This window comes from Triturus cristatus, chromosome 2_2 (assembly GCF_964204655.1).
Source record: "Triturus cristatus chromosome 2_2, aTriCri1.1, whole genome shotgun sequence".
Lineage (NCBI taxonomy): Eukaryota > Metazoa > Chordata > Amphibia > Caudata > Salamandridae > Triturus > Triturus cristatus.
This window is the reverse complement of record NC_140582.1, coordinates 692,909,225-692,936,183: the sequence shown is the minus strand read 5'-3', so window position 1 is coordinate 692,936,183 and position 26,959 is coordinate 692,909,225. Positions and strand designations below refer to the sequence as shown.

Here is a 26,959-nt window from a genome sequence, read left to right as displayed (position 1 = left end):
TGTTGATTATTTGATGTAATGTGTCCTGCTTTGTGCTGTAAAATGGGAAAAAACTCTTAAATAAATAATTAAAAAAAAAAAAAAAAAAGAACAGCACCATACACCAGCTGATGTCACAACTACTACCTGAGAGGGCCTGACTTGTTGGTAAGTATGATCTTTCCTAACCTTGTGTGGGTAATGTCAGGTACAACAAACAGAAAGTGTGTAACTTGTTGTTGCACTTATGTCTGTTTTCCATCTAGGAGACTCAGCCTATCCCAAATGGCCATGGTTATTGGCAGCGATGAAGAATCCAACAATGCCATGGGAAGTCCGCTTTAATGAGGCCCATGGAAGGACATGGCAGTCAGTGGTGCAGGCTCGTGTTCCTGAAAGCGAGATTTAAATGTCTTGGCCAAACTGGGGGAACCCTTCTCTACTCCCCCAGGAAGGTGTGTTAAATCACTGTGGCCTGCTGCATGCGTCACAACATGGCCTGCGACGTAACATCCCTTATATTGCAGAGGATGGAGATCATGAAACGTCACCGGCTGAGGATCCTGAAATGCTAAATGATGACGCAATGGTAAACAGGAAGGAGCTGACTTGCGTCAAGATCTCATCAACAACTTCTTCTCATGAGTTTAAGAATTTTTGTCAAATGTAATAGCTTTGATTGTTACAGCAACTCTTGTGATGATGAGAAGAGTATGTTAAGGTTAAATATTAGGAAGGGCAAGCTCTGGGAAATCTAGGTGAAAGGTGTTTGTTAAATAAGGTTTTGACAGACTGTCCTTTTGTTTGTGTTGCTTTGTTTTGCTCTCATTTCTGTTACGGACTATGTTTTCCAGAAGTTGACTATGAGAATTGTCTTATGTATACAGTTGGAAAATTAATCTTTGTTTTGGTCTATTTTAGGTACCTTCACCACAGCATCTTTATTTGGACATTTCAGAGTTTAGACATTTGCGGATATATGATGGTGTTTGGAAGTACAAAGGAGATATGGGTTGTTCCTGGGAATGATAGTCACAGACTTTGAGTGTACAAATCCTGTACCAAGATAGCTTGTACAGTGATAGGATGGAAGTTATGAAGAATTCATTGGACTTGCTCCTTGTCATCTGGTTGTCATAATGCAATATGTGTGCCATCATGTGCTCCAACAAAATGTTTTTGTGGTGCCAAATCATGCTATTCTCCTTTCACATTGGCTAAATCCACATTGTGTGTAAAGTGTATGTAGATGTTGATATGTCCCTTCATTGTAGGGCAACGTGCTTGTGGCACACCACTGAAATTTGGCTGTGACATTCCACCAGATACTGGAACAATGTATTAGAATGAATCTGTGATCAGAAAATGAAGTACTGCCATGTGTTTGTCAATTGGTGTTATTGCTGTGAGATTCCTTTTGAGAGCTAGGCTATTTGGCTACAGTTAATGACATTGACCAATTTTATTTTGCCTATTCGAAAGGGAATTTTCTGATGTATCCCCTCCTTCCATGTCGTTAAGGTCTGCAACTGCAAATGTGATCACTGGCACAGATTATTGGTGTCATGTATGATTTGTTATGATTCTGACATAATTCCAGCCTATTGTTGGTACAATGAAATGAAGATGGTATATAAGATCACACTTGTATGTATGTTTTAGTGAGACATGATTATGATCCTGAGCTAAACATTGTGTACATGCAATATATCCATGCATACACGAGTCGATATTTTTGACTTTGAACATTTCAGATGAGAGTACATATATACATTGTTAGATTTGAGATTTATTAAAGTAGGCAATGATTTCAGACTGGTGGATTTATTTAAGGCGAACAAGAAATAATAAAACTTTGTGAAAAACAAACAGGAAAATAGAAAAGTGAAGAAGTCAGTCATAGTGAATGAAACCCTAGTTGTAGATGCCAAATAGTTTGAAGTCCAATGTCCAAAATACTTCTGCCATCAGAAAGGTAAAGGTGTCCAGAAATAGTCCACAGAGAGAATGTGTTACATACAGTGGAGGGAATTAGGATAGATATTTATTGCTGTTGGTGGTAGAAGTCTTGCCATCCACACCTCCTGGTCATTTGCGTGGATATCCCTGCCTGCCAGAGCAGGGGGGTCCACAGCTGCAGGGACAGCAGTGACTGCAGGTGTGTCTTCCTCTGGTAGAGCCTTCCTTCCTCTGGCTGCAGCAGATGTTGATGGACTTAATGTTGTTGGACAACAGGAAGAGGTAGCTGGTGCTGGAAAAGCCCTACACAGGTGTGTGTGAATGACCAGCAGCACCCCAATTAGGGAACCCATGTTTGAGTTATGGGCCTCCATCTCCTGGTGTATATCCCTCTACAACTTCTTCATCTCCTGGATTTCGGTGAGTACCCGGCCCATCACGTCTTGGGACTCATGATAGGATCCCAAGACTTGGTTGATGGTGGTCTGGGTGTGAGTGGCCCCAGTGGCCTCACTCTTCCATCTCACAGTATCCCTCCCACAATTTCTACCCCCATGAGCCTGTGCCCTTGACCCGGGGTGCCCTCTCCTACTAGATCCTGGATGCTCTGCAGCTAGGGTGGTGATTATCACAGCATGATCCAGGACTGGGGGGTACACAATGGGTGTTACTATGCTAGGTACACAAGTTGTGGTGACTAAGGTTGACTGAGGTGTTGCAGCTGGTTTGGGAGGTGTTGTTGTGGGCCCAGTGAGACTCACTGCTGCCGTCTGCCCAGGCTGACCATTTTGACCAGCACCATCATCCTCATCCATATCACCAGGAGTGTTGTCATCAGTGACGGCTTGGTCCTGAGGTGGAGTAGGTGTCTCTTCTGTGGCCAAGCTCTGGGCAGGTGCTAGGCCAGATAGACCTATTGTGCAATAGAGAACATTGTTATTGGTGGAAGTGTGGTATCTGCATCCAAATCGTTTGTGGCACAGTAAGCAGAAACCGAAGAACAACAAAATAGGTAGAGATTACTATTGTGATATATTTCAGTGGTATTGAACTTCTTAACTAGACATTTGAAGATATTAAATACATCTACTTGAATTAAACAGCTCATTGGATGTCATGATGTGTTGTATTTTGGACCAAGGAATAAGCATGACATCTCCTTAACACTGAAGCTACCACAGTGGACAGGTAACATGTGTATTTGACCATGCCAAGGGTTAGCTGTGTACAAAACAAGCGATTACACAACTTGGTTGTATATTTAGCATTAATCATCATGTGGGCAGTGCGGAGTCAATCAGTCACCTTCCATTCTAATAGGCTGAGTTAACTTCATGCCTTACAAATATTTGAGTTACACACTTGGTATGTTGTCACTGATGCCATCAATTGTTTCAGTTGAGATCATGACAACATAAAGCAACGTAGGCAGAAAGGTTGCTGAGTAGACCATTGCATGTAGATTGCTCACTTCATGAGAATTGAACATCAGTTGTAATAGGGAAGAGGTGTGGCACCGCAGCCAGGGCGACTGGCGCTGGAATCTGGGGCTCACGGTTCGATCACCGGCGGCAGGTCAGCCTAGCACCATGTGACTCTCGGCAATAGCTTACTTAATCTTCCCGGCGGCCTCCAGTGCCGGGATGCCTTCGGGTAGCTGTTCGCGCTTTACAAATACTGGATTTACATTTACATTTATATATCAGACAAGGGAGAATGGGCAAAATCACATTTTCATCTTGTTTTGAGTTATACAAACAGGCCCTCATGGTAGTTGTAGTCATTTCGATCTCAACTTGTCAACACTTGCCAAATGGTTCTTGTAAAATACCTGTTGACAAAATGCAGTTGGTATATACCATACGTTTATATATTGACAAGTATCATGGGTCCTGGAATTATATTTTTATAGAAGTACACTTAGAGACACCACTCCAACATGTGACATGTAATGGAGATTGATACATGTGATCTTATATGCAACAATACACATTAACACAGACAATACAACATCTCTGATGCGTTGAGGATTGCATGTTAAGGAACTAGGTACACAGCACAATGTCAAAAGCTGAGTTGAGAGCAAACAGGACATTGAGGTATTGTGACAGTTAGTGAGGTGTAACTTACCAGACTCCACTCCCCCAGGTATTTCTGTCAAGCCTTCATGATGTAGGCTCTACAAGACCTTCTCCTCCCAGGGAAACAATATGGGGTGCTGTGAGGACCAACACCAGTCCTCTGGGCCTCCTGGTGTTGCTTGGAGGCCAGGGAACGCAACTGCCCCCTCTGGTCATTCCACTTCTTCCTAATGCTCTCCTGTGCGCACAGGGTGTTACCTACAGCATTCACTCTGTCTACTATTTTGGTCTGCATGTCCCTTTTCTGACATATAGTAGTATTTTGGACTTGGGCTCCAAACAATTGTGGCTCTACTCTTATGATTTCATCCACCATGACTGACAACTCTGTCTCTGAAAAACGTGGATTTTTTGGCCTTATCATATCCCCAAATTAAAGTATAAACTACAAATACAGCAAGGGATGAAAAGAACAGTTGCTGAAAAAGTGTGTGGAGAGTGGTAAAAGAGATGGGGGGGAAAAGGCCTGCCTTCTCTCAACAAAATGTTGCCTTTGAATTGCTGTGCTGCTGTGGAATGGCAAAGGATCATGCTCTGAAATGGGATGTGTTTTAAAGTGTGATTTGCAGGTGTATCCACTTGGCCATCAGGTGTGTTGTATTAGTATACATCCAATGGGCACGGTTATGGTGCTTTGTTTAGAGCGTACTGCGATGGACTACCACTGACAGGGAACCGCCGCAAGGGGACCGCCAGTGCAACTATGATTCCTTAATTTGCTCTGTGAGAACCCATGGCCCTGATGGCAATGGAGTAAGAATCGGCAGCATTGCAGTCTGCAGCATCGCAGGGAGGACATATTCGATCAATGTGGTTGGTGGTTCAAGCTGCATGCATCTAAACAGGGTGGGAGGAACAACGCCGACTCCACGGAGCACTTGGGACCGCCACTGTGGCAGAATAGCGGTAAGACTGCCAAACTTGTATTCAGGCCTTAACTTGTATCACCAAGAGTAATGCTAATACTTTGGAGGGCACTTTAAAACACTGGAGTACTCATAAGCTGTTTCTCAAGATTTCTTTTCACATTGTACAAGGGACGGATTCTCAAACCCTCCCTTTGGTCGAAGTTTCTAATTCCTGTTCCTGTGGTGCCCGCCAGCTCCAATTTAGTCCTTAAAATGTATCTCCTTGAAACATTGCATTCTTCAAGATTAAAGAAGGAAGAATGACACATATTATAAGTGCACATTATATACAAACTATATATCTCTGGGCGTATCTGCAAAGATATACCGGTAATAATGATCTGAGTGTTAAACAACAATCATAGTAGACATTGAATTGATAAACAAAGACAAAGGACTTCTAACTTGCGCTTTAAAAATAATTTGAAATCATACCATTACTGAAACGCCCTTTTGGCACTAAAGGGGAAAATGACTGAATAGATCCTAATTGTGTAATACAAACAATCCTTACAAAAATAGCAATTGAATGAATATAGCACTTCATATTGCACTTTTGTTATAAGTAATAGATGTTACAATAATCCTATTAAACAACCGTAAATTACAAGCAATAAGTCATAAAAGGCTGTGTATGCATTGCTGGGATCTATCAGCATATTAACCCAAAAAGTAAGGGTACACTGTCAGTACGCCCTTTGTGTGTCTCTGTAAATGTTATGTGCCTCAAACAAATGTATTTAACACAAGGTTTGAGGAGTGATCCATGAGTAAGCATTTTTTTTTATTATACAACTTTATTCGGATGATGAAATCACCATTAAAGAGTACAAACAACATCTTCATTGTAAAAACCTTTACTTAAACATGGAATGGCTATAGTCAATAAAACAGTAAAATCTCATCCCTCCACATCTATTAGTCAAGTCTCGATCTCCTGGAGACCATAGCAGCTCGCAAAAATGATAAAACAGTAAAAGTAACACACTCATTTTAAAGCATCCAAAGATAAAACAAGGCTGGACTAACTTGGGTAATATTCATTGACTTCAAAAAGAGAATTAAAAACTGCTTCCTCGGCCAGCTAAAATAAGAGCAAAACATTACACAATGGAGAGTGTCCTGTGGAGACTTATTGTCGCAGCCGCAGTGCAACCTTGCACCAAACTGTGCCCACCCACATGGAGATGCCAAAAGATGATAAAGTTGGTTAAACCAAAAAATATGGACAATTGGCTAGATATGCAGTGAATGGACATTGGCTAGATATGGCTCCAACCCTGCATGGTTTTCAACAGCATATGGCGCCACACTGATGGTTTCTGCAGCTCCAGATGCTATCTCTCCAAAAAGGAACGGTCCAAGAACAACCTTATAATACACCCCAGTTCATGCATGGGCAGAGAAGTGGTGGTCCTCATTGATATCGGACCTACCTAGGGAAGTAAAAGCTGCATTAACATAAGCTATCCAATTTATGTTATGTGCACAATCAAGGGCAAAACAGTTTGCAAGGGTCATCTGATTTAGCTTTAATTCCTCCCTCCTCCAAACCTTAATCCAGCACAATAAGCGGCTTTGGGCTTTCAGGTCTATCACTTTTGCAAGGCCAAGGTTCGCCTGCCCTAAAATGCTGGGGTCAATTGTGGATCCTGTACCATCTGGGGTAGAAATATGTTCTTTGCCAATTGAATCCTATCCAATTTTGCATAACCCTGACTTCGCTGCCATATCGGAGTTGGGATATGAATTTACCCTGGTACATTTTTAGAATTGTCCCTTGGCACCTGCAAGCCTAACCTGTGAGAAAAGCTGCAAACTGCCACCATGGTTTTAACAAGCTCAGATCTTTTGGCTCCAATTAATGGCTTCCAACAATTTTTGGCATCAAATAAGATGCCAAGGTAAGGCTACGCCATGACTTTACCCAGAGTGGAGAATGCCAATTTAAAGGTCTTGCTGCTTGTAGATTTTGGGCCTACTAGCATCACATATGACTTTGAAAAATTGACCGACAAATCAAGGTTCCCCATGAATGACACATACCTGGCCAAGAGTAGATCCAACCCACGAACGGTGCGGGCCATAAGGGCCGCATCTTCCACATATAATGAAACAGGAAGGGATCTATCACCAACCTTGGGGCCATCCGCTGAGACTGAAAATAAAGCAAACTCTAGCCCATTCACATATAAGGTAAACAAAAAAGTGACAAGAGTGCACCCTTGACAAACGCCATCGCTGGTAGGGAATGAGCAAGTACAAGCAGTGCCCTGGGAAAATGCACTGATGCAGAGGTCTTTGAATGAAGATTGGCTTAATGGGCTACAATACTTAGGTCAACCCCCATCTGACTTAGCAAAGCCCAGAGTTTTGCCTAGTTCGCGCTGTTGAAAGTGTACGTCAAGTCCAAAAATGCTAAGTGTAAAGATTCAGATTAAGCAATTAATTGTAGAAATTAATTGTGGTATTTCTACCTGCAATGGATTTCCATGTGCTAAAATATGACATTACTTTTTTCTGTCATTAATTTTTTAAGTTCCTTACTCTTTCCAAATATATACAATAAAATGTCTGAAGAGCTCTCCCTCAAATTTTCTAAAACAGACAGTTTAAATTAACTAATGTGTTCAGACTGACAACTGGTTCTGCGACACAATGTGAGTAGAGATCCGTCATCCCATTGGGTACATCAAAGTACCTGACTCTTATATGTTGACAGTAATTTCTATCTAGAATTTGAGATGGAGAAGTTAAAGTTAAGTTTTGGTAGTGCTGAGAATAGGGGAAGGATTTTGTAGGAATACATTTGTAATTAGACTGGACTCATTGACCCTTTTAACTGATTCAGAGCTAAAAAAAAAAATTTTTTAAATGCAAGGCCCCAGAACTGTTGATAGTAGCCAGCCAGGGACTCTGCTGAGTGCCCAAGTTGCCAAATGTAAAGACAACATAGTCCTGGTTCTATCTCATACCTCTTTCTTTCTCCACCCTATACTTCGTGTCTCTTGTCTACATAGAATGAAGGTTCTTTGTCACTTTTTCCCTAGCTTTCTCATCTTCCTTCTTTTTTTTATTAAACTTTATTTACCATTTTAGTGCATTACAGCAATAAAAACGAGAGTACTCACTGTCATTGTTGCATTTAACTGGGGTATGCAGTGACCCTGACCAAATATAAGGCAATGTTTATACAAAAGAAGAAATAGAGTGATACTAATAAATGTAGTCTCATTGGAATGTCCGAGTCCCCGAGGGGAGAATGCATGCTTCTCCTAGCCCAGCCCCCGTCCTCCCACCAACGAAAAACAGTTTCCAACAAATGCATGTAATCAAGACAGTCAACCTTATCAGAGTGCATATCAACATTTGAAAACAGGGTATTGTGCTGCATACTCCACTCATCCCACCCCGGCAGGAACTATTCCGCTTTCGAGTTGGGAAACAGCAGTTTGACGTGTATTCCCAGTGTAAGTCCTGAATGGCCCCCAGATGTCTTTGGGGCGTGAGGAGCGTGGAAGTGTGGTGGCATAAACTTTCCTGTGTTTGTTGCAGTACGCTAGGCTATCCAGCCAGTTTTGTAGCGTGGGAACTCTTTTGCTGCCCCAATGCAGTGCTCTCTCCCTTTTGGCAAGCAGCAAACTAAGCGAGGCAAACCACCGTATACCTTTAGGGAAGTTTACCATATAGCCCAGTAATGCGATCTCAGGCGTGGGGACGAGTGTCAATTCTGTCATGTCTCCCAGTGTCTTGTGTACTGATTCCCAATATGATATGATTGTATTGTCCATGTAAGATGGGCGAAATCCGCATATGGTGCATTTCATTTGCGACAGTTGTGCGGTCTGGCCGGGTCAAGCCTGTGTGATCTGGCCAGGGTGATGTGCATTCTGCGCAGAAATTTAAAATGTAACAGTTTGTGTTGGCTATTTAGGGAGACACCGTTTGTCACAGAGCAACATTTGAGCCATTGGTCATCTGTAATGGTGTGCCCAAGGTCATCCTTCCAGACTTTGCGAATCTTGTCGTCTGTAACCGGGATAATGTCTGAGCTAGCCCTATAAAGTTCAGACACGAGGTGCGTCCCACTCTGATTCTCAATGATCATGGAGAGGAGAGAGAATGAGTCGGAACAGGAAAACTGGGCAGGGAGGCCCGGAGCACTGAGCGGATTCACCCCATTACGAAGCGGTCCATGAACGTGGCGTGGCAGAAGCGCTCCTCGTCTGTCACAGAAAAGACGTGTCCGTTAAGGAACAGCTCCCCCATTTTGGTGATGCCGAATTTGATCAAAGTGCGTTGTACCAGTTTCTCCCCCGTGATCGGTAGCCAGGGGGCATTGGGGATGGGTAACACCGAGGAAGACAGCATGTCAGTGCCTGTGATACGCCATAGTTTTTCTCAAGCCCAGCTGGTTGTAGAAACCGTCTGTATGTCAGCGGGGTCTCTAGGCACGCCTTTGGGCAGTACTGTGGAGAATCTCTCAGGTAATACGAAATCTGCTTCGGGATGGAGAAATGGAATCCTATCGTCTGGGTGGAACCAAGCGAAGGCATAACTGCACTGGGCCACTAAGTAATATAATTAACAATCGGGAACGCCAAACCTTCCTCTCTCGTATGGCAATGTCAACACTTGCCAGTGTACGCAGGGCTGTTTACCCCCTCCCTAGATTAGCCTGATAAGATGAGAGCGTAATGTTAGAAAGAATCTGTTCGGAAGGGGAATGGGCATGTTGTTGAAAAGATATAAAAATGTGGTGAGTACGACCATCTTGATGATAACTACTTTGCCAGCAATGGATAGCGGTAAACGCAGCCATCTTTCCACATGCGCCTCTAGAGCGGAGATTGGTTGGCCATAATTAAGACGGAGAATATGTACTGTGTTTAAGTGGATGAATGTCCAGATATTTGACGGAATCAGTGCACCACTCAAGGGGGAATTCGCATTCCCACTGCAGTGTGCTTGAAGTTAAGGGGAAAATAACTGACTTGCACCAGTTGATGCCCAGTGCTGAATGCTGCCCAAATGTGATTATTTCCCTAATGAGTGGTACAAGAATAATTTGGGGTTCCCGCACATAAAGAATGGTGTCATCTGCGTATAAGGAGACCAGGAGAGGGCCAGTGTTGAATTTGAGACCTCTCTGTAGATGTTTTTCTTGAAAGTGTCGGTTTAGGGGGTCCATAGCGAGAATGAACAATTAGGGAGCCAGGAGGCAACCCTGTTGAGTACCACGGGATAGAGAGAAGGGTCGGGAGAGTGTACTGTTCAGTCGTAGACTAGCAGTGGGGCGACTATACAATAATTCAGTGGTGGCGTTGAATCCCTAAGGCATTCCCATGCGGCGCATAACGGATATAAAAAAGGGCCACTCAATAGAGTCAAACGCCTTTTCCGTGTCTAACAGGATGGCGGTGTGAGAAAGTGGCTCTGTATATACTGTTCCCAAATAGGTACAGTGTATACAGAGTCCACAGTCCCCAGAGGTTTGGCAGAGGCTAAAGTTAGATATAACCTTACTCTCTAAAGTGGTAGCTTGGTCGAGCAGTAAGGCAGTATCAGAGGACAGTGAAAAGCATTTGTTGTACACACTCAGTCAGCAAATGGTCTCACACACTCAATAACTGAACTCTAGGTCAATGTTTTATATAAAAAATATATGTTTGTTTTATTTTAGAACCAACAATAGGTATTAAAATATACTTTCTCAGAATGAGATGCTTTAGGTAAATACTTTTACAATATGCAATTGACTTTTGTAAATACTAGTTACAGGTTGTTGCAATAGGCAACACAATTTCAAACACAATAATGCATTGAGCTCAATGGAAGTTTTAAGTTATTTGCAATAGATTACTTTCAGGATTACTTTTGTAACTCCAGGACTGGATCCTAGATTCAGACCTGGGACAGTTCCTAGAAACAAGTGATAAAAGTCGACTTAGTTACTGTTGTGATTTTTTGGCAACATTTTGCTATTTTAAAAGTAGACAATTCATAGAAAACAGTCATTGATTCCCTATGGGAGAAAATTCAAGTTGCAGGTATAGTATGTTCTCGTTACTTTTGTAATCCAGTACTGGGCTCCTAGACTCAGTACTGGGACCTCTATCTAAAACAGGTAAGTGAGTACGTTTTCACAGTTGGTACGATTTTTAAAGAATATTTGTAGTTTGCAAAAATCGACACAGAAGAAATTTCACATAAAAACAGTCAATGATTTCCTATGGAAGAAAATTGGGTTAATGGTAAGTACGGTTGTGAATGTTTTTCAGGGTCAGTGCTGGGCACCAAGATCCAGCCTTGGGATCTCTCCTAATACCAGGTGAGTGTTTTTGTTTTCGTTACTTGGTTGATTCTTGGTGAATATTTTAAATTTTAGAAACTCCACATTTAGAAGAAATTTCAGAAGAAGCCAGTCAATGTTACCCTATGGAGGAAAATCGGGTTATCGGCTTTTGGGTAAGTACTCGACTGGCGGAGTTAAGGTTCTGGGCACAGACTCAGGGGTCTCCCAGGGTCAGGTAAGTACAGTTGTTACACCCTCAGCAGCACTGGGGCAGCCGGGTGCAGAGTGAGTTAGGCCCAATGTTATCCTATGGGAGGCAGGGGGGCCTTGGTTGGTGGCTGCTGGCTAGCAGGCCACACGGTTGTGGGATCTGGGCTCCTGGTCACTTGCTCAGGGCAAATGAGGAAGCAGATAGGTGTAGAGGTTACACTGCCAGGGCCACTCGGGCAGCTGGGTGCAGGGCACTTTTGAGCCTTCGGGCGCCTAATGGATTTCAAAGGGAAAGCTCCTGGTTGAACAAAGGCTGCAAGCTCGGAGACGAAGATTCTTCAGGTGCCACCACCACTTCGAGAGGTAAGTTGGGTAGTTGGAGGATAGGTAGGTACCCAGGAGTTGGGCACAGGGGGCCGTAGGGTGCCGGGTGCAGGGGTGCCTTTTGGTGTCGGGAAATCTTACCCTCTGTTGATCGCAGTTGGGGGGAATGTGGTTCTGAGGCTGCAGGCGTCGTCAGGAGCGTCGAGGTAAGTCCTTGTGTGCCGGATTCGGGTTCACAGTCGCCGTGGGGATGTCCTCGGGGTCTTTGTTCACTCCAGCACAGGCCAGGCTTGGCGGGTGCAGAGTGTGCAGGGTTCGCGGTTTCGGGCAGATGCCAGGGATTAGAAGCTGATTTTTAGCAGAGTCCCAGGGGCTTAGAGCCAAAAGGTAGCCAGGTCCTCCGGGGTTTGTGAGGTTGCTGGCCACAAGAGGTGCTGGGATGTAGCAGGAGCAGGTTCGAGGGTCGACAGGCCCGTAGGGCTGGGGCCAAAGCAGTTGCTGTCTTCCTCTTCTTAGCAGCTGCACGGCAGGTCTTCTTTCTTCTTGCTCTTCTTTGTTTTTCAGAATCTGGAATCTAAGGAAGGAAGGTTCAGGGTGCCCCTAAATACTAGATTTAGGGGCGTTACAGGTAGGTAAAAGGCAGGGACCAATGGGTCCCTGTCCTGGGGTGGGTACACCCCCTATTCTGCCACTCTCCTGTGGGAGAGGGGCAGTAGTCTAGTCCTGATTGGGCAGTGCCTCCCATCTTCAAGATGGCGAGGGCCCGGAGATGTGCTTCACCTCGCCTCCCCCACCTGAGGGGTGGGGTTGGCAGGCTGGCATATCCCCTGTCTTTATTTGGGGTTCCCGGCCAGGCTTCCCGCCAGAGTGGGGGCAGCAAGTGGCCTGGGGAAGCTCACAGAGGTGGCATGCCTTTGAAGCTTCCCCCTGTCCATCCTGGGGGAGGAGACCTAGCACCTCGCCCAGGATGTGCATTGTTGCAGGTCCAGGAGAGCGGGGGCTCTCCTACCCAGGGGTCCAGCAACATGTCTGCTGTGTGGCAGCCTAGGCAGCCTCTCCGACCAGACGTGCATTGTAGGTTAGGTTTCAGGGGGCATCTCTAAGATGCCCTCTGTGGTGCTTTGTACATTAAATCCCACATTGGCATCAGTGCGGGTTTAATGTGCTGAGAAGTTTGATACCAAACTTCTCAGTCTTCAATGTTGCCATTATGGTGCTGTGGAGTTCGTGTTTGACGAGCTCTCAGCACCATGCACTCTTAAATGGCAGCACCGCACTTACAGTGCCCAGGAATGGACCTGGCTACTGTAGGGGCACAGGGCTCATGCTCCTGTGCCCACACCACTGGCATAGGGCACCCAGCTAGAGGGGTGGCTGATGAATGCCAGGGCAGTGTAGGTGGTGGGCATGGCACACATGGTTGTGTGCCATGTCAACTCTTTGTTTTGTCTTGTACCCAGACACTCAGCCTGCAAGGGCAGTGTGTGTGTGTTAGGGTATAGGGTCTCTAAGGGTGACACAATGAGTGCTGCAGCCCTAAGAGGCCTTCCCTGGTCACAAGGCCCTGGGTACCTAGGGTACCATTTACCAGGGGCTGACATGTGGCCAGGGTTTGCCAATTTGGGTTTGAGGTTTTTAGGGAAGGAACATAGGCCCAGGGCACCTGATTGGCAGGAGTCCAGGGCACACTCAGTCAAAGTACATTCAGCAATTCAGCAAAAAGTGGGGGCATACTATGCAAGAAAGATGTCACTTTCTCACACAACCCCCCCAAAACGAAAGGTGATGAGACTAACCTTGCCCTATGGAGTCTTCATTGTCTAAGTGGAAGAACCTGGAAAGTCCATCTGCATTGGCATGGGCTGTCCCTGGTTTGTGTTCCACTTCAAAGTCCATTCCCTGTAGGGAGATGGACCACCTTAGTAGTTTTGGATGTTCCCCTTTCATCTGCATTAGCCATCTGAGAGGTCTGTGGTTAGTGTGAACCAGGAAGTGAGTACCAAACAAGTATGGCCTCAACTTCTTCAGGGACCAAACCACAGCAAAGGCCTCCCTCTCAATGGCACTCCAACGCTGCTCTCTGGGGAGTAGCCTCCTGCCTATAAAAGCAACAGGTTGGTCTTGGCCTTCATCATTGGTCTGGGATAGGACCGCTCCTATCCCTAGCTCAGAGGCATCAGTCTGCACTATGAACTGCTTGGCATAAACTGGAGCTTTTAGAATTGGTGCTGAGCACATTGCTTCTTTCAGGGTGTCAAAAGCCTTTTGGCAACTAACTGTCCAGTTAACCTTCTTGGGCATCTTCTTGGAGGTGAGTTCTGTGAGGGGAGTCACAATGGACCCATATCCCTTCACAAACCTCCTGTAGTAGCCAGTCAAGCCAAGGAATGCCCTGACTTGGGTCTGGGTTGTTGGAGCTACCCAGTCCAGGATGGCCTGGATCTTGGATTGTAAGGGTTGTACCTAGCATCCACCTACAAGGTGGCCCAAGAACACCACAGTGCCCTGCCCTATCTGGCATTTGGAAGCCTTGATAGTGAGACCTGCATTTTGCAGAGCCTCTAAAGCCTTCCCAAGGTGGATCAAGTGATCCTGGAAGGTGGAGCTAAAGACAGCACTATCATCAAGATAAGCTGCGCTAAAGGACTCCAGCCCAGTCAGTACATGGTTCACCAACCTCTGGAAGATGGAAGGGGCATTTTTAACCCAAAAAGGTATCACAGTAAACTGGTAATGCCCATCAGGTGTGGAGAATGCTGTCTTTTCTTTTGCTCCTGGGGCCATGCCAATCGGCCAGTATCCTGCCGTTAATTCAAAGGTACTGAGGAATTGGGCTGCCCCTAATTTATCTATCAGCTCATCTGCTCTTGGAATAGGGTGAGCATCTGTCTTGGTGACAGAGTTGAGCCCTCTATAGTCCACACAGAACCTCATCTCTCTCTTTCCACCCTGTTTATGAGGTTTGAGGACCAGAACCACTGGGCTAGCCCAGGGGCTCTCAGAGGGTTCAATTACCCCTAACTCCAGCATCTTGCTGACCTCAGCTTTGATGCTTTCCTTGACTTGGTCTGACTGGCAATAGATTTTGTTCTTGACAGGTGCACTGTCACCAGTGTCCACATCATGGGTACACCAGTTTGTCAGACCAGGGGTCAGGGAAAAGAGGCTAGCATACTGCTGCAAGACTTGCTTGCAGTCAGTCTGCTGTTGGGCAGAGAGGGTGTCTGAAAAGACCACACCATCTACTGACCCATCTTGTGGGCTGTAGGAGAGGAGGTCAGGGAGAGGTTCACTCTCTGCTTCCTGTTCCTCATCAGTCACCCTCAGCATGGTGATGTCAGCCCTGTCATTTTAGAGCTTAAGGCGGTTCACATGGATAACCCTTTTGGGTGTACCGCTAGTGCCCAGGTCAACTAAATAGGTGACCTCACTCTTTCTCTCTAGGGTAGGGTAAGGGCCACTCCATCTATCTTGGAGGGCCCTTGGTGCCACTGGCTCCAAAACCCACACCTGTTGCCCAGGTTGAAATTCAACCAGTGCAGCTTTTTGGTCATACCTGTGCTTCTGAAGCTCCTGGCTGGCCTCAAGGTTCTTGGGTGCTTTCTCCATGTACTCAGCCATTCTGGACCTTAGGCCAAGCACATAGTCCACTATGTCTTGTTTGGGCTTTTGAAGAGGCCTCTCCCAGCCCTCTTTTACAAGACACAGTGGTCCCCTCACAGGATGACCAAACAGAAGTTCAAAGTGTGAGAAACCTGCTCCCTTCTGTGGTACCTCTCTGTAAGCGAAAAGCAGGCATGGTAACAGGACATCCCATCTCCTTTTGAGTTTCTCAGGGAGACCCATGATCATGCCTTTCAATGTCTTGTTGAATCTCTCAACAAGGCCATTGGTTTGTGGATGGTAGGGTGTGATAAACTTGTACTGCACTCCACACTCCTTCCACATGTGTGTCAGGTAAGCAGACATGAAGTTGGAACCTCTGTCTGAAACCACCTCCTTAGGAAACCCTACCCTGGTGAAGACACCCAGGAGGGCCTTGGCTACTGCAGGGGCTGTAGTAGTCCTAAGTGGAATTGCTTCAGGGTACCTAGTAGCATGATCCACTACTACTAGAATAAATGTGTTCCCTGAGGTCGTGGGAGGTTCAAGTGGACCCCCAATGTCCACTCCTATCCTTTCAAAGGGCACCCCCACCACTGGTAGTGGGATGAGGGGGGCCTTTGGGTGGCTAACTGTCTTGCCACTGGCTTGACAGGTAACACAGGAGCTGACAAACTCTTTCACCTTTTGGTGCATCTGTGGCCAGTAAAAGTGACTCACTAGCCTTTCCCAAGTTTTGGATTGCCCCAGATGTCCATCTAGGGGGATGTCATGAGCCAAAGTTAGGAATAACTCCCTGTACTTCTGTGGCACTACCACCCTCCTGGTGGTTCCAAGAGTGGGGTTTCTTGCCTCAGCATACAGTGATCCCTCTTCCCAATAAGCTATGTGGGTACCACTGACATCTCCCTTTGCTTCTGAAACAGCTTGCTGCCTCAGGCTTTCAAGAGTGGGACAGTCTCGCTGACCCTGGCACAGCTCTTCCCTAGAGGGTCCCCCTGGGCCCAATAGTTCAACCTGGTAAGGGTCAAGCTCCATGGGTTCAGTTCCCTCAGGGGTATCCAAATCCTCTCCCTGTGGAGAGGGGTCCTGAAAGTTTTGCTGTACAGAAGCTGGTTCTCCTGTCTTCTTACCTTTTCTCTTGGTTGGTTGGGCCATTATTTCAGGCTCCAGACCTACTTTTTCATCCTTCCTCTTGCTCTGTGCTCTGGTTTGCACACACACCAATTCAGGGATGCCCCGCACGGCTGTATGGGCCTTTAGCTCAACCTCAGCCCAGGCTGAGGTTTCCAGATCATTTCCTAGCAGACATGCAGCTGGCAACTTTGGAGAGACCACTACCTGTTTCAGGCCAGTAACCCCCTCACCCCCCAGCCTAATGTCACCATAGCCATGGGATGACTAGTGGTGACACTGTCAGCATTGGTGACTGGGTAAGACTTTCCAATCAAATACTGCTCAGGGGAAACCAGTGTGTCTTTCACCATAGTAACACTGGCACCTGTACTCCTCAGAGCTTCTACCCTAGTTCCATTCACCCAGGGGTGCGCTGCAAATATATCTTTATGTTGGGTGGCCACACAGCTACAGTGGCAAACTCCACTTCCCCCAGTGAGACTAGACTTGCTTCAGTGTGTTCCCAGATTTGCTCAGGGCACACTTCTGATTCCATCTGTATACTTGCTGCCCCAGGAGTAGCTGTACTGGGTGCCTTAGGGGCTTTGTTGTGGGGGCAAGATTTATCTACAGTTAGGTGTCCTGACCCATTACAGTTATTACACCAGGCCTTTAAGGTATCAAAGTTCTTCCCCCATAGGGTCGAGGCACATAGGGAGTAGTTTGGGTCCCACCCCCCTGAACAGGTTTTTGGGCCCCTTTGGAAGACTCAGACTTTTTATCTTGGGGATTCTCACCACCTTTCCCCTGGGGAGGTTTTGTGACCACCTTCTTCTGGTCACCCCCAGTGGCTGTCCTTGTCACCCTAGTCTTGACCCAGTGGTCTGCCTTCTTTCCCAATTCTTGGGGAGAAATTAGACCCAGGTCTACCAAATGCTGATGCATCTTTTCATTTGTGCAATTACTTAATATATGTTCCTTCATGAACAAATTGTACAATCCAGTAAAATCCTGCACACCATGTCCAGCTAACCAACCATCCAGTGTCTTTACTGAGAAGTCTACAAAGTCAATCCAGGACTGGGTCTGGGTTTCGTGAGCCCCCCCCTGAATCTAATTCTATACTCCTCAGTAGTGAATCCAAATCCCTCAATCGGGTCTTCCTCATGAGGTCATAGGAACCTGCCTCTGGCCCAGAGAGGGTCAGAAGCTTGTCTCTGCAGTTACCAGAGAACAGTTCCCACAGGAGTTCTCCCCAGAGAGGTTTCTTTACCCTTCTTATTTCACAAGCTCTCTCAAAGGCTGTGAACCATTTGGTGATGTCATCACCTTCCTCAAATTTAGGGACAATCCCTTTGGGGATTTTAGGATAAGAAGTTTCCTCCCTATCCTTGTTTTTAGTATTGCTGCCACCATTGATGGGGCTAAACCCATCTCTCTCCTTTCTTTTTCTAGAGCCAGGGGCCTGGACTCTAGCTCCAATCTTTTGGCCAGCCTTGCTAAAAGTTGTCCTCTTCACTGGTGGGTCCGTCCCCCAGTGATCTCTCTGGTACCAGGTTCACCTGTGTGAACTCTAGGTTCACAGATGCTAATTCTTGGATTCAAGGGTATGGGGGCCCTCTCTTCCCTAGGGAATAGTGCGGGGGTCATTCTCCTCCTCCTCTTCTTCCCTTTCCTCATCTGACCGGCCATCACCATGTTCAGATGGGTGGTCCTTAGCATACTCAGCCAAGAGCTCCTGGAGCCCTAGTTTGGTTGGATGCAAACCCATTGGTATATTTTTAAGTTTCCATAGGGACCTCAATTCCCTTTAAGACAAGTGTAAGTAAGGTGTGAGGTCGAGTTCCTCCAAGAGGTCCATGTTATTATTTTCACTAATAGCTGGGTTTGTTTGAGTCATTCTAACCTGACAGTTCTAATCCTCTACCCTGAATATAGTGACTTCTATTTTTCTAAAATTCTAATGGGACTTAAGCAAGGCCCTGACAAGACTTTTAGTATTTTGGAAAAGACCAACCAGAATTCTAAAGGCAATTTTAAGAGTTCTGTTGTGGGACCAAATGGTAACTAAGTAGTCCGACAAATGCAAGTTTGTATCCCACCGCTGATCCACCAATGTGAGAAAGTGGCTCTGTATATACTGTTCCCAAATAGGTACAGTGTGTAAAGAGTCCACAGTCCCCAGAGGTTTGGCAGAGGTTAAAGTTAGATATAACCTTACTCTCTAAAGTGGTAGCTTGGTCGAGCAGTAAGGCAGTATCAGAGGACAGTATAAAGCATTTGTTGTAAACAATCAGTCAGCAATTGGTCTCACACACTCAATAACTGAACTCTAGGTCAATCGTTTATATGAAAAATATATGTTTGTTTTATTTTAGAGCCAACAATAGGTATTAAAATATACTTTCTCAGAATGAGATGCTTTAGGTAAATACTTTTGCAATATGCAATTGACTTTTGTAAATACTGGTTACAGGTTGTTGCAATAGGCAACACAATTTCAAACACAATAATGCATTGAGCTCAATGGAAGTTTTAAGTTATTTGCAATAGATTACTTTCAGGATTACTTTAGTACCTCCAGACTGGATCCTAGATTCAGTCCTGGGACAGTTCTTAGAAACAAGTGATAAAAGTCGAATTAGTTACTGTTGTGATTTTTAGGCAATATTTTGCTATTTTAAAAGTTGACACTTAGAAGAAATTTCATAGAAAACAGTCAATGATTCCCTATTGGAAAAAATTCAAGTTGCAGGTATAGTATGTTCTTGTTACTTTTGTAATCCAATACTGGGCTCCTAGACTCAGTACTAGGACCTCTATCTAAAACAGGTAAGTAATTACGTTTTTACAGTTCGTACAATTTTTAAAGAATATTTGTAGTTTGCAAAAATCGACACAGAAGACGTTTCACAGAAAAACAGTCAATGATTTCCTATGGAAGAAAATTGGGTTAATGGTAAGTACGGTTGTGAATATTTTTCAGGGTCAGCACTGGGATCTCTCCTAATAACAGGTGAGTATTTTCGTTTTCGTTACTCAGTTGATTTTTGGTGAATATTTTAAGTTTTAGAGACTCCACACTTGGAAGAAATTTCAGAAGAAGCCAGTCAATGTTACCCTATGGAGGAAAATTGGGTAATCGGCTTTTGGGTAAGTACTCGACTGGCAAAGTTAAGGTTCTGGGCACAGACTTAGGGGTCTCCCAGGGTCAGGTAAGTACAGGTGTTACACCCTCAGCGGCACAGGGGCAGCTGGGTGCAAAGTGAGTTAGGCCCAATGTTATCCTATGGGAAGCAGCGGGGCCTTGGATGGTGGCTGCTGACTAGCAGGCCAAGCGGCTGTGGGAGCTGGGATCCTGGTCACTTGCTCAGGGCAAATGGGGAAATAGATAGGTGTAGAGGTTACACTGCCAGGGCCACTCGGGCGGCTGGGTGCAGGGTGCTTTTGAGCCTTCAGGCGCTCAATGGATTTCAATGGGAAAGCTCCTGGTTGAACAAAGGCTGCAAGCTCGGGGACGAAGATTCTTCAGGTGCCACCACTTCAAGAGGTAAGTTGGGTAGTTGGAGGATAGGTAGGTACCCAGGAGTTGGTCACAGGGGGCCGCAGGGTGCCGGGTGCAGTGCCTTTTGGTGTCAGGAAATCTTACCCTCTGTTCATCGCGGTTGGGGGTTATCTGGTTCTGAGGGCTGCAGGCGTCATCAGGAGCATCGAGGTGAATCCTTGGGTGCCAGATTCGGGGTCACAGTCACTGGGGGGACGTCATCTGGGTCTTTGTTCACTCCAGCACAGGCCAGGCTTGGCAGGTGCTGAGTGTTCAGGGTTCGCGGTTCCGGGCTGATGCCAGGGATTAGAAGCTGATTTTGAGCAGAGCTTCTGCTCATGGGAATCCCAGGTGCCTAGAGCCAAAAGGTAGCCAAGTCCTCTGTGGTTTGTGAGGTTGCTGGCCACAAGAGGTGCCGGGATGTAGCAGGAGCAGGTTCGAGGGGCGACAGGCCGGTAGGGCTGGAGCCAAAGCAGTTGGTGTCTTCCTCTTCTTAGCAGCTGCACGGCAGGTCTTCTTTCTTCTTGCTCTTCTTTGTTTTTTGGAATGTGGAATCTAAGGAAGGAAGGTTCAGGGTGCCCCTAAATACAAGATTTAGGGGCGTTACAGGTAGGTAAAGGGCAGGGACCAACGGGTCCCTGTCCTGGGGTGGGTACACCCCCTATTCTGCCACTCTCCTGTGGGGGGGGCAGTAGCCTAGTCCTGATTGGGCAGGGCCTCCCATCTTCAAGATGGCGAGGGCCCAGAGATGTGCTTCACCTCGCCTCCCCCATCTGAGGGGTGGGGTTGGCAGGCTGGCACATCCCCTGTCCTTATTTGGGGTTTCCGGCCAGGCTTCCCGCCAGAGTGGGGGCAGCAAGTGGCCTGGGGAAGCTCACAGAGGCGGCATGCCTTTGAAGCTTCCCCCTGTCTATCCTAGGAGAGGAGACCTAGCACCTTGCCCAGGATGTACATTGTTGCAGGCCCTGGAGAGCGGGGGTTCTCCTACCCAGGGGTCCAGCAACATGTCTGCTGTGTGGGAGCCTAGGCATCCTCTCAGACCAGATATGGATTGTAGGTTAGGTTTCAGGGGGCATCTCTATGATGCCCTCTTTGGTGCTTTGCACATTAAATCCCACACTGGCATCAGTGTGGGTTTAATGTGCTGAGAAGTTTGATACCAAACTTCTCAGTCTTCAGTGTTGCCATTATGGTGCTGTGGAGTTCGTGTTTGACGAGCTCTCAGCACCATGTACTCTTAAATTGCAGCACCGCACTTACAGTGCCCAGGAATGGCCCTGGGTACTGTAGGGACACAGGGCTCATGCTCCTGTGCCCACACCAGTGGCATAGGGCACCCAGCTAGAGGGGTAGCTGATGTATGCCAGGGCAGTATAGGTGGTGGGCATGGCACACAGGAATGTGTGCCATGTCGACTCTTTGCTTTGTTCTGTACCCAGACACTCAGCCTGCAAGGGCAGTGTGTGTGTGTTAGGGTACAGGGCCTCTAAGGATGGCACAATGAGTGCTGCAGCCCTTAGAGACCTTCCCTGGTCACAAGGCCCTGGGTACCTAGGGTACCATTTACCAGGAGCTGACATGTGGCCAGGGTTTGCCAATTTGGGTTTGAGGTTTTTAGGGAATGAACATAGGCCCTGGGAACCTGATTGGCAGGAGTCCAGGGCACACTCAGCAATTCAGCAAAAAGTGGGGGCATACCAGCTTCCTAAGGTTTAGTGAGGTTGACCGATGGGGGACAAAGCCTGATTGTGCCGGGGAAATAATAAATTCCATCAGGATTGATAGGCGCATTGCGAGAACCTTGGCCAAAATGTTATAGCCTAAGTTTAATAAGGACAGTGGTCGGTAGTACCCACATAGAGACGGGTCCCTACCGGGTTTCGGAAGGAGAATAATGACTGCTTCACAAAGGGTATGGAGTAGGATTTGTTTCTCGAGGGTTTCTGTGTACACTTCAATGAATTGAGGTGCCAACAGGTCTTTGTATGACTTATAAAAGGCCCCTGTGAAGCCATCCAGGCCAGGGGTTGCGGAGCTTTTGAGGGCCGAGATGGCATTTACGACCTTGTCCCCAGTGATCGGTTCGCCCAAAAAATCCTGCATGTGATTTTTCCAGATAGACCAAAGCGATTTGAGACAGATAGTCTTCCTGAGCAGTCAGGTCGTGTCCCACCCTGGATGTGTACAGAGAGGTGTATTAGTCCAGGAGTTCATTGCAAATCTTTGAGGTGTCGGTGTGGATCTGGTCAGAGGTAGATCTTAATTCCGTAATATAAGCTTTACTGTATGGAGGGTGAAGAGAATCTGTGCCAGAAATCGGCCCGGACGCTCCCCCTCACCATAGCGATGTGCCGTGCTATAGTTACTCAAAAATAGAATCTTGCGGTCTGCGGATTCCCTATATTCAGTGAGGAGAGCTAATCTGTGCTAGACTTTGTCTGGGTCAGGGCCGTGTAATGTGTCACTGTCGATATCCCTCAGTTTGCGCTCCAGGCGTGAGAGCGTCTTTCGAAGATCCTTTAGTACACCGGCATGTTTGGCAATGCACACTCCTCGTATGTTTGCCTTGAATCTTTCCCACTGGACTGCCCAGGAGTCTACCGAGCCGGTGTTGATGGCAAAGTATTCCAAAATAGCCTCATGTACCTCGGAATAGAAAAGGTTGTCATTTAGGGCCTGGCCAGGAAATCTCCACTGTCGCTCAAACCCATCTGATCTAGGAACCTCAAGTCGAAGTTGAACTGGGGAATGATCGGAATATGTTCTCGGGAGAGTTGCAATCGATTGGTACCAGCAGGAGACACCTGGGGACTGAGCCAGTAATCTATCCTTGTCCAGGCGTTATGTTGGATGGAATAATGCGTGTAGTCAGTGGTGGAAGGGTTACACCTGCGCCCGATGTCAAGAAGCGGCAGTTGCTCGCATAGCTCTAGAAGCGCCCGGTGCGCACAAGGTTTTATACTAGGGGATTGGGCAGTGCTGTCTAATGCGGGGCTAAGGAGCAAATTGAAGTCGCCCCTTCAATCAATAAGTCATAATCTAACTTAGTGTGCTGAGAAAGAAGGGAATGAAAAAATTCAGGGGAATCCGTGTTCAGGGCATAGACGCACACCAGGGCGATGTTGTGACCCATTAATGACCTTGTGACAATTGTGTACCACCCCTCGCTATCCCCAACCGTGGGGTGGAGACTGAAGGGCACCCTTTTGTGGAAAAGTATTGCTGTGCTGTGGGAATAACTGCTAAAGTTGGAAATATATCTGTGTGCGCCCCAGCTAGAGGCGAAACGCGCTGGCTCAGTTTTGGGCAAGTGCATCTCTTGAAAGAAAACAACATCAATTTTATGACGTAACAGATAATGTACAACATGTCTTCTCTTTCGATTATCATTAAGGCCTCTGATATTCCAGGGACCACTAACATTGCCTAGCTGGGCCATCTAACGGTCCTGATGGCTATGGCCAGAAGAGGCCATCGTTGACAAATGTGAAATTGGACATGTGAGCACAACAGTAAGTAACTCAAACATATCTGTGTAAAGGAAAATTCTCCCTCTCCTCCACCCACCCACCTTCTCCACACACAAGGCGAGGCAGAAACCCCTGCATACTACACAACATGATATATCAAGCAACTTTAAACAGTAATGAGAAAACCCTAAAGCGGTATATCCATATTGCTAGAAACAGACCAAAGGCTTACACCATGAGGGGTGGCAACGCCACACCAGACGACCAGCCACCTGAAACATTTCATACAGTCAAATACTATTATCCCCAGCAAGTTTACTTGACAAAAAAGCAACAAACAGTTCAATAAAGTCAGCCACTGCCTTTTTTTGAGAAGAGGTCCATGCTTGCATTGGAGCCGCTACACGGGGAGAGGATCTGGTGCCATCCGTAACCATCTAGTTGTTGTTTTGCCTGTGTGTTTTGCTGAATTCCTGTGCCTCCGTGGGGCTATTGAAGATGCGGGTCCGGCCACTGATATCCACTCACAGTCTGGCAGGGTATAGCATGCCGTATTTCACACCCATGTTCCGTAAAATGGCCTTGACCCCGTTAAATTTCCAACGGGCATCTTGTACCATGATCGTGAAATCCGGGTAGGGCGCTAGTTTAGAGCCCTATCATGTGGTGGCTCCGCGCTCCCTGGCGAGGCATAGTGCAGTGTCCTGGTCTCTGAAGTTTATGAGACGTGCAATGATAGGTCTCGGAGGGAGGCTCTGGTTGGGTCATGGGCCCAGTGTGTGGTGGGGGTGCTCTACCACAAACCCTGGGGTAAAGGACTCCCTCCCGAAGATGTCTGCAAGCAAGCACTCCACAAAGAGGTCAAGGCGGCCCGTGGCGGTGGTCTCTGGAACCCCTAGAATGCAGATGTTGTTCCGCCTGCTGTGGGCTTCAAGGTCCTTGTTTTTAATTGCCACTTCTTTAAGGATGCGTTCCACTCGTTCTAGGCGTTTGAGGGACTGCGCAGTGCCGTCATCGATGTCGGAAATGCACGCCTCTACCACGTCGATGTGCCGGTCATGGACTTGGATCTTGGCCCCCATACTCACCAGACTCTTGTCTAGGGCATCAAATCGCCTTTCGAGTGCCCTGAAGCCATCCCTCATCTCGTGTAGTAGGAACACGGACGGGGCAGCAGGGTCATCGCCGTGATCTCTGCCATGTCCACCCTCCTCCATGCTGGAGGTGCCTTCTGGTGTGGTGTCGGCCAGCTTTCAAATGGGAGAGTTCTTTGCTTGGGGTCTTTGCGGCCCATGCCGCTGTGCAGTAATGCAAGAGGGGGGGATGTCAAAGTGCAACCACCTTGATGCTTAGTGGTAGAATTGACCGCATGAACCTACAACTGATGGGTACAAAATGAGAGGCGAGGCAGGGCCAGGGCGCAAATGTACCAGATAGAGTTTTCGGTTGTGTAGTCAGATATAGGGAATGTAGTGAGTTCTAGAAGGGCGAGCATGAATACTGGCACTCCAGAGTCTGTGACTTTATCCAGGCGTATTTCCTGACCTTGAGGAGTGAGAAGTTACCATGAGAGGGCTCGGCGGGTAGGAGATAGAGAGTGCGGGGGGCCGCAGGACCACGTGCCGATGGCAGGCACAAGGATAAATTTGCTGCCAGCACTGTGTGCTGCTGTGCTGTGAGCGAGGCGGTTGTGCAGTGTACCACAGCCGGTCGTTGGTACAGAGTGCCAGGTGTTAGTAGCTGCGGCGGCAGGAGGCCAGACGGAGGATCGAGTGCACAGGAGGGGGCAACCGGGCACCTGGAATGTTGATTCTGCTCACGCCTCCCCCTCTGTTTCACACATGCAGCGACCGTATGGTCGCCTCCCAGACCCACCCTCGGGCCCTGTCCCCACGGGGCCTCAGGGAGAAGGCAGGAATTAGCGGAACGCACCTGGAGCAGTCGAACGCGACTGCGCCCTGGTGGGTGTACGAGGTGAGGTGGGGGAGGTGCACGTTGTTGTGTACCCGCACCCAGTGCACTCACCACTGTAGTGATCCAGCTCTGCAAGTAGGCTCCATTTTTCGGCCGCACTTCTCCCTCAGCTGCGTGCCATGGAGAGGGCCTCCAATCAATGGGCGACGCTCGCTCCATACCAGGCCTCACTGGATGTCGGACGATCAACTCAGGTGGCACGGATCAGCAATCGGATGGTATCACCGAGCTCAGCTCATGTTGGGCAAGCCGATGGTGTCAGGCTGAATACAATTTGGGCCGCATATGTGGGGAAAATTGCTGCTGTGGTGGTGGCGGAGCTTCAATGACGCGTGGCCGTCTTGGTCGGCGGCTTGGCCATGCCCCCCATCTTCCTTCTTTCTCTCCTTTCTGCCTTTCTCTCTCTTGCTCTGGTGCAAAGTCTAATGTTGAAAAATAAGTCCTGGTCTTTACAAAACATTGTCGAACCCACAACCTACAACCATCTGCACAAATTAAGAACTGGACTGACAGCAGCGGACTTTAGACTTTGCAATTCCTTTTCCATTGTTCTTGGACACTTTAGCAAGAGGAGCTGACTATTCCATAGCTGAAACTTCCATCTTCTCATTTTCAAGGGTTATGAGCAGTAGAGGCTATGTTGAGCAGGGGGTGATGAGTGGTGAGCGAGGGAAGACAAGGGCTGGTTAAGGAAACAAAATATGTCGTTCCCAAGAAGGTGTCCGGGGGAGTTGTACAAATATGACGTATGTAATGAGTAATAAAACTGCGGCCAACAACCACCACAAAAACAATGACTGTTGGCTGTGTGTAGTAATACAGATACACTGGTATGGTACGGTTCCGGGAATGGGCGCAGTGCGGCTGTTATGAGCAGTAGGGGTTATGTTGAGCAGGGGGGGTGAGTGGTGAGCGAGGGAAGACAAGGGCTGGTTAAGGAAACAAAATCTGTCGGCCCCAAGAAGGTGTCCGGGGGAGTTATACAAATATGACATATGTAATGAGTAATAAAACTGCGGCCAACAACCACCACAAAATACAATGACTGTTGGCTGTGTTTAGTGATGCAGATACACAAGTATGGTACTGTTCCTGGAATGGGCACAGTGTGGCTGTTATAGACTTTGTAATTCCTTTTCCATTGTTCTTGGACACTTTAGCAAGAGGAGCTGATTATTCCGTAACTGAAACTTGCATCTTCTCATTTTAAAGGGTTAGGAGCAGTAGAGGCTATGTTAAGCAGAGAGGATGAGTGGTGAGAGAGAGAAGACAAGGGCTGGTTAAGGAAAGAAAATATGTGCCCCAAGGGGTACGAGGGAGCTACAAGAATGAAGCTGTGCTTGTGGTAGGAAAGGGAAGAGGCCTTGGAACAAGCTTTCAGGGCATCATTTAGCGAGACATCGTGATGCTAAACATTTAGCAAAATACTTGATTCT

At 47.1% G+C, this 26,959-nt stretch overlaps 1 pseudogene; it reads right to left on the bottom strand.

Annotated features, from left to right (window-relative positions):
• Window positions 1-1,991: 1,991 nt before the first annotated feature.
• On the bottom strand, window positions 1,992-24,766 carry LOC146862653 (uncharacterized; annotated as a pseudogene).
• Window positions 24,767-26,959: the final 2,193 nt, after the last annotated feature.